Source organism: Camelina sativa, chromosome 2 (assembly GCF_000633955.1).
Source record: "Camelina sativa cultivar DH55 chromosome 2, Cs, whole genome shotgun sequence".
In the NCBI taxonomy this organism is placed as follows: Eukaryota; Viridiplantae; Streptophyta; class Magnoliopsida; order Brassicales; family Brassicaceae; genus Camelina; species Camelina sativa.
The window spans coordinates 25900130-25907965 of NC_025686.1; the positions used below are offsets into that span (position 1 = coordinate 25900130).

The window sequence follows — 7836 nt, forward strand, 5'->3', positions numbered from 1 at the left end:
CGCAGAGACGTAAGGAGACGAGCTTCGCTATCATCTGACACGTGTCCACTGACGTCCTCACTCTCGTCACAGTCCTGGTTTTGGTTTTCCTCGTTCAATTCTCTTGCGAAAGTAGATATTATAAATATATATGTCCTTAAATGGTTGGTCGGTATACTCAGGACTGGATTATAGTCAAACCAATCTGTTATTTTCTACCATTCACACAATTATCCAATACATTCCATACCAATTTCATACTAATTCCAGACACAATTACAGTATTTTCTACTCATAAAAATATATAACTATTCATCTACATTTTTTAGTCTGCTTTAAAAATATTGCATACTGGAGTTTAGCATATCAAAATATTAATATGGATTGTCAAATATGGAGTGTATTTACCAATCATTTAAAGCCATAATGTAAAAAGATATAGCTCATAGGGGACCGAAGAAAAAAACAAAAAGATGACCATACAGAAATTACAATGATAGGATGGGTCTTGTTATTAAAAAGATAGGATTGGTGTTGTTGGTTTCTCCTTCAGTGTCAGGCTGTCAGTTTCAGTTTCAGTTCTCTCGGAGATTTTCGATTTTTTGTGTAATATTGAGTTGTACTTATTTATCCAATTTGTTTCGATTTTTTTTTATTTCTCTAATTGTCTTGAACTAGTTTAGTTTGTTTTGATTTTGTATATGTCATTTACTTTTCCACAACTCATCCACATCTTATATAATAAGAGAAGGTTTTTCTCAACTTTTCATAATAACGTGATATCTGGCTTATTATATAACTTTCATTATTCTTATTCTTAAAAGCTATTATCTTTATGTTTTAATATTGGGCCTAACCAAACAAAACCAAATACAGGCCCACCAAATAAATCGACAGCTCTTACAAACGAACCTGTACTCACCTTCTCACCTTCTCCACCATCGTTCCCAGCAACTATCACCTCCGATGTACCTTCTCTATCGAGCCTTTGTTGTTTTTTCTCAGTGTATACGCCACTGGTCTCCATCCTTTGCTGCAAGCTCTTTGGTCAGCTTCCCCGTAAAGATCTCTTAGATTCCATCGTAGTCATATTTATTGGATAATTAAATTTGGTCTCATATCTGGTTCCCTTTCATTGAACAGTAACTCACCATCATTTATGTTTGCTGCAAGCTCTTTGGTCAGCTTCCCCGTAAAGATCTCTTAGATTCCATCGTAGTCATATTTATTGGATAATTAAATTTGGTCTCATATCTGGTTCCCTTTCATTGAACAGTAACTCACCATCATTTATGTTCTCTTCCCTCTGGGTTTTTCCAAAAATCTCTTAATCCTTGGGTTTTTTTGGTTTAGTTCTCCTACTGCACCACCAAATTCTAAATCAATTCTGGTTTAATGTCTGGGTCAAGATCCCAAACACCTATTTCAAGTTTTGAACTGTATGTGACATTAATCCTGTCCAAATCGTTTTCAAATTGTTTGGATTCAAATTTAAAAATTCAAAAAAGGGGTTAAGATCCGCACCACCAATTAGAATCAGATGAACCATTACTATGATTAATTACGTTATTTGTATTACTTATTACAATCTTTAAGGTAATTAAATAATTCCATTGAAGTCTATCCTTCATTTTTCTCTTTACGTTTTCCACCCAATTATAACATAATCAAAATAATACCAAACACCTATGACTTCATGGTCATTAACAATTCATTCCAATCCCTGATTACTCTCCCTCAACCATTGCATTAAGTTTTCTTTTTAGATAACAGACTTTGACAACACTCACCTTCTCTCTCTCACACCATGGGTAAAACAAAAATACTAGCTCCCTACTGTACCATTGATTCAATCTCCAACGAAACGTACAACACTGGTATCTAGGATTGTTGTTCGGGTCATTCATATTTGGAAAGTTTGAAACTTTGGAAGAAACAATATCTTACTAATTCANAGTTTTCTTTTTAAATAACAACTTTTGACGACACTCACCTTCTCTCTCTCACACCATGGGTAAAACAAAAACACTAGCTCCCTACTGTACCATTGATTCAATCTCCAACGAAACGTACAACACTAGTATCTAGGATTGTTGTTCGGGTCATTCATATTTGGGAAGTTCGAAACTTTGGAAGAAACAATATCTTACTAAGTCTTGAATGTCACCTTCTAGATGAAAATGTATATTATCTCTATTATTTTTGTTTAAATATTATGATTTTTCTGTTTTTATTTATTTTTATTATGAGAAACTCTTCCAGAACCTACCAATGCACATAGTCTTATAGCTTAATGAAGCTAGCAGAACTGTATTATATAGAAGCCATAGAATGGAATCAATGGATATTAAAGGCTCAGCTAAAGTCTTCTCAAGATACAAGAAGGTAGATTTTAAAAAAAATGATTAACTAAATTTTAATCTGAATTCTCACTAAAATCTACTCCATCCAGTTCTTATTAATCCAATTTCTAGAGAAAAAATGTTGCACAAAAAAACAAATTTTAGGTTTCTATATATTTTTAATAAGTAATTAATGACAAAATTGTAAACTTCAAAAAAAAACTGAATATTATTGGTTAAAATTTGTAGAAAGTTGATAATCACAAAAAAGGCACAATTTTTAATATGTGTGAAAATCCTAAGATATGGATTAATCAGAAATAGAGGGAGTATTGTCTAATATATTTTATACAGTCCCACATAATTTTTAAACTACTGTATTGTTTAAAATTTTCAATGATAAATGGAAAGAATGCCATATTTTTATGATTTGTGCCAACATTTTCATTTTGTTGGATGAAAGAGATTTTGTTTCATATTACAATATTAACCAGGCTAGATTGTGGAGAATCACTATCCATGAAGATGGAGGCATATCAAAAAGCACTTCAAACGTTTGGACCGAACCAAATAAAAGTTAATTGTACGAGATAAAGTGAGTCCTTAAAAAGCGAACAATGGCAAAAATAGTAGATCAATACTCCATATTTTAAATTTATAATAGTCAAATATTTATTTAGGAAATCATTTATGAAACAAAAATAATTAAAGAGTGATGGAGAGATAACGTTTATTATGATTATTTGGAGTTTAAGGTTTAAGATTTAAAGCAGTGGCGGAGCTAAGATTTTGACTTATGAGGGTTAAAATGTAAAAAACGAAATTTTATAGGGGTCAATATTGATATTGCACAGGACCAATTTGAAAATTTTAAGAAAAAATTAGTTGATTTTGAAATTTCATCAGGGTCAATTGATCAAGGTGCTTGGTCATTGGCTCTGCCCACTTTAAAAAATTAGTTATTTTGTATATAGATAAGGCTATTATTGAAAATAGATTACAAGAGAGGGTATTTCTTTTAAAATTATTTTTTTGTTAAGTATTACTTTTAGATGATGAAAGTAAAATTAATATATAGAACAACATAAAAATTATCTATCAAATTAGTTATATTATCTAAGGTCTTACAATTTTTTTTTAGACTACTTATCAGTTATTTTTTCCAAAATAACAAAAATATACATAAATATAATTTATCTTAATTACTTAACAAACATACGAAATTAAACTGATTTTGCGGTAAATTAAACAATGGTCCTACTACTATAGTAACATATTGTTTATATATTTTCAATAATATTGTAGTAAGTACAAATATTAGTAATGTGTACTTTCACTTTTCTTTCTATCTCAAAATGACTCTTCTATGAAGTATCATATAACAAATATATATTAAAATATTATAGTTAAAATTTAATATTATGAAAATTAATTTTAAATACATATATTAACAATTACATTTACATTTCATATACAATTAAATAGAAACTCCATTCTTTAATTCAAATTAATAATGCATATATAACCTACGCATCGCGTGGACTACTTTCTAGTATTTAATAAACCTTAGTTCTAATGTCATATTAGTGTTGGAGCTTAGCTCAAAGGAGAATGATAGCCATACATATATTACCGAAAGAGTTTTATTTCTTTTTGAGGTGGCCGGATCTAACAATAATCAATCACATTCACACGACACAAAAAAATAAACTTGTACTTTATAAATGGAATGTAGTTGAATAAGGAAGCCATGAAGGGGTATTTAACCAAAGAATGTGAGAGGAGGATTTATTTAGTTCGACATTTATAATTTTTTTTTTAATATTTTTAATTAAGACATGAAATATCGTGTGAATGTGATGTCTTTGACAAAGCCATGTACTAATTATGTTTGAGAAATAACATCACATAAGAGAAGATGACAACAAAATTACTTTTTATTTTTATTTTTCGTAGTCGACATGCATGGTTTTACTCTTTTTCATGTATTTAGAGATTGGTAACCATCTTCCCGGTTTTGCCTTTTGTATACCACGGCGGCTATTAGAACCACTGCCGCCACCACCACCGTCACAGCCAAAAATGCTATAAATCTCACGCTTCTCGCAGGTGCCTATAAGGAAGTAACATATACTAACGTCAGTAAAGTAATCACATGGCAATATCTCCCAAACATATCCTCTATATATTAATAGAGAATCATTCTAAAAAATATGATGATGTGTCGTCGTTAGAGAGTTCGAGACACTAATAAATTTATTGTCCTCATTTTTTTTGGATATTTATACATAATTGCTATTGAATGATTAAGGAATATTCCATATCAATTAATTAAAAAAATCACACATTTCAATTTTAATCATTTTTATAACATATTTAATTATTAAAATATAAAATTATAGATCTAAAATGTTTTCAAAATCCGAATTTATTCACCTATTACGAAAATTGATTAATATTCACATATTTAAAATTTCCAAAATAAAATTATCACAATAATCATTATTATAGTCAATTGACTTATTTAATACCATTGGTATAATATTTCACAGGTCAAACATATTCTTACACAAAAAAAAAAAAATATATTTAAAAAATCTAAAATCTTGCATGAATTGAAGAAATAGCGGATTATATATTTAGTTAATACATAATTGTTTGATCTAAACATATTCTAACAGGTTATATATATTTTTTTTACAAACGAATTTTAGATACTAAAAATAATTTGACTCATAACACTAATATCTGCATAGATTTATCCCGCACATAGTGGGGATTGCTACCTAGTTATATGTATATGTATTGAAACCAGTTTGATTTAAACCAATATTCAGTACCGAGTAGTTACCTGAAAAAGATTAAGCAAGGAGTTTTCTGGTTCAGGCAACTGCTGAGCAACGAGGATGTAAAAGAGTCCCATAACTCCGGTATGACCAACGGCACTACTGTAATTAACCTCCAAACTCAATGTCTCTCCATAGCTCACTTTCACTGGATCAGCAGGATAACATGACGTCATTCCAACAACGTAACCAGCTTCGTTTCCAGGTTCAACTCCATTTCCATACTTAGGCATCGAGGTACATATTCCTTCACCGTTCTGATCCACAAACACAAAAGTCTCAAATTTGTTTTCAATCTTTTCGATTTTTGAAGTAGCCTTAAACTAAACCAGATTTAGTTACCTCTCGGGACAGAGCAGCACGGATACCACCCACGTGTTGGTGAGCTACGCCGTAGATAATTTACCCACTAAATGGTATCATGAAGCTATTTTTCTTAACATCAATGCATCCATCGCAATTGGTTTTGCACGGTTCCACCTCGTATTCCACCTGAAAAAGCACACAAAGACCCTATTAATATTGTTAGAGAATGAAGTCCAAGTAACAGAATTAAGCAGATAGGGAAGTTCTTACTGACATGGCAATTATGTTCTATGCTATCTCCTATTGATCTTTTCCAAGAATCTGTAACATCGAAAACATAAACTTTAGCGGGCAAAACAGTGTTGTCCCAATCAACCCATCTCAAGGTATACTTCAAATACAGATTTCTTGTTTTCTCCCCATTGTCAAAACCGCTTTTCACCCGACATTGAGTCTTATCGTAGCAGCAGTCTAAACCTCCTTTGTATCCGGGTCTTAAAGCACGACCGTACTCATCAACTGTTACATTATACAAGTCACACAGACATTCTAAGCATCCTCTCTTGTCTTCCACACCTCTGGTGTCTATTGCGTGAACGTTAAGATGCCATTTGAATTCATAGCCATCAGGTCTTTCCTCAGGATTGTCGATTTCAATAGCGTAAGGATCAGGAATATACGAGGAGGTATGGCGGGTTTCAGATGCTGACCCAAAGTAATATATGAGTGTATTCATGCACAACCCTCCGTTTTTAGCAATAATAATATCCGATGTCGAATCAAGATTGCTTCCGGAATCTTTCCTTGAAAATCCATTATTCTTAAACATTTCTTGACGTGGAAGCTTAGAAGAACCTTTACGCGCATAGTAAGGATAGACATTCCAATGGTGGACATATGTCTCATGTAGAGGGACGGGTTTGCCCGCTTCGTCAACTAATTCAGCATCGAAACCTTTGAGGCCGATATGCCCTCTTGGGAATTCCATGTCGAAGAAGTAAGAATTTGAAACTGATCCTGGACTCATCACCAGTTTTGGTGAGAAAAATACTTCGGATTTTATCTTTGTCCCGGTACCTAGAAAGCCTTGGCTCGGTGATATGGTTGTTGCGAGCAGAGCAAGAACTAAGAACAAGATCAGGGATCCCATGTGGTAACGAGCCATCGTCTCCTGTTTCAAGATTATGTAAACAGAGAGGTAAGTAATGTGATTAGCTATCCCAATAAAAATCATGTTTGTCCACACAAAAAAANAGAAAAAAAAAAAAAAAAAAAAAAAAAAAAAAAAAACTAATAAAATCATAAAGATAAAACATGGTTAACTAGAGTTAAATAAGTTAACCAGAAGATGATAGTACATGGTTGCTTAAAATCCAAAAATTTAAAAACTTTTCAGCAACCCGTGACTCCCTGAGTCAAAATACAGGTAAATGGGAAGCTAATATTTCAAATCATCCTGAAGTAAAATCAAAACTCGAACACGAAAATCTAAACCCCTGGTTTCAGACCATCCATAAAACAGAGACATAGACATAATAAGACTTTTAAAAATTCGAACGTATCCACTTGGAACAATCTTCTGATATTCCAATCACATAAAACGAAGATAGAAACAAAGATGAGAGAGAGATGACGAGAGAATTTGCGTGCCTGGGTATGAATCGGATAAAAACAGAGAATACTTTCCCGCTTGTAATGAATGAAGTGTCTCGCCCAATGAAGAAAACAACGGATTCGAGAGTTATCTCTACTTATTTATCATGTGATTATTACGAATTGTGCTCAATCATCGCAGAGACGTAAGGACGCGAGCATCAGCTGTTACCTGACACGTGTTCTAACAAGTGATCATGTCCTCACGTCGTCACAGACCCGGTTTCATTTTCCTCTGCTTTCAATTGTCCTACCACAAGATATTTATAAATGTGTGATGGTTAATAAACGACCTAAATAATAAAAACGAAAAAAAAAAGACAGGAACATTAAAATATCAGATGTGGTCGAATTCTGATTGGTTATTATTACCAGTTCTCGGCTTTAGTTTGGCTTTTGATGTTGGATTGTACTTTATTCTTATTTTAGCGTGTGAAAAATAAGTAAATGCACAAAGCTACTAACCATAAACCATTTATTTTAGCCACAATTGAAAGTATATTTTGTTGGTTAGGTTGGTGTAAGTTGTCTCAAATATGCCTTATGTTAATTCTTTTTCTTACTGTTTCTTTATATATACTAGGTTCAAACGCCTAGATATGTTTGTTCATTTGCCATGTCAAGACTCAAGATAAACCCTGGAGATCGAAGTTGAAAAGAATAAGATATGTTTGTTCCTTTGTAGGTATCTAGATCCATTGGTGACGTGA

General features: G+C 32.3%; 1 pseudogene; it reads right to left on the reverse strand.

The window, feature by feature from the left end:
- Positions 4166-7357, reverse strand: LOC104739215 (annotated as a pseudogene).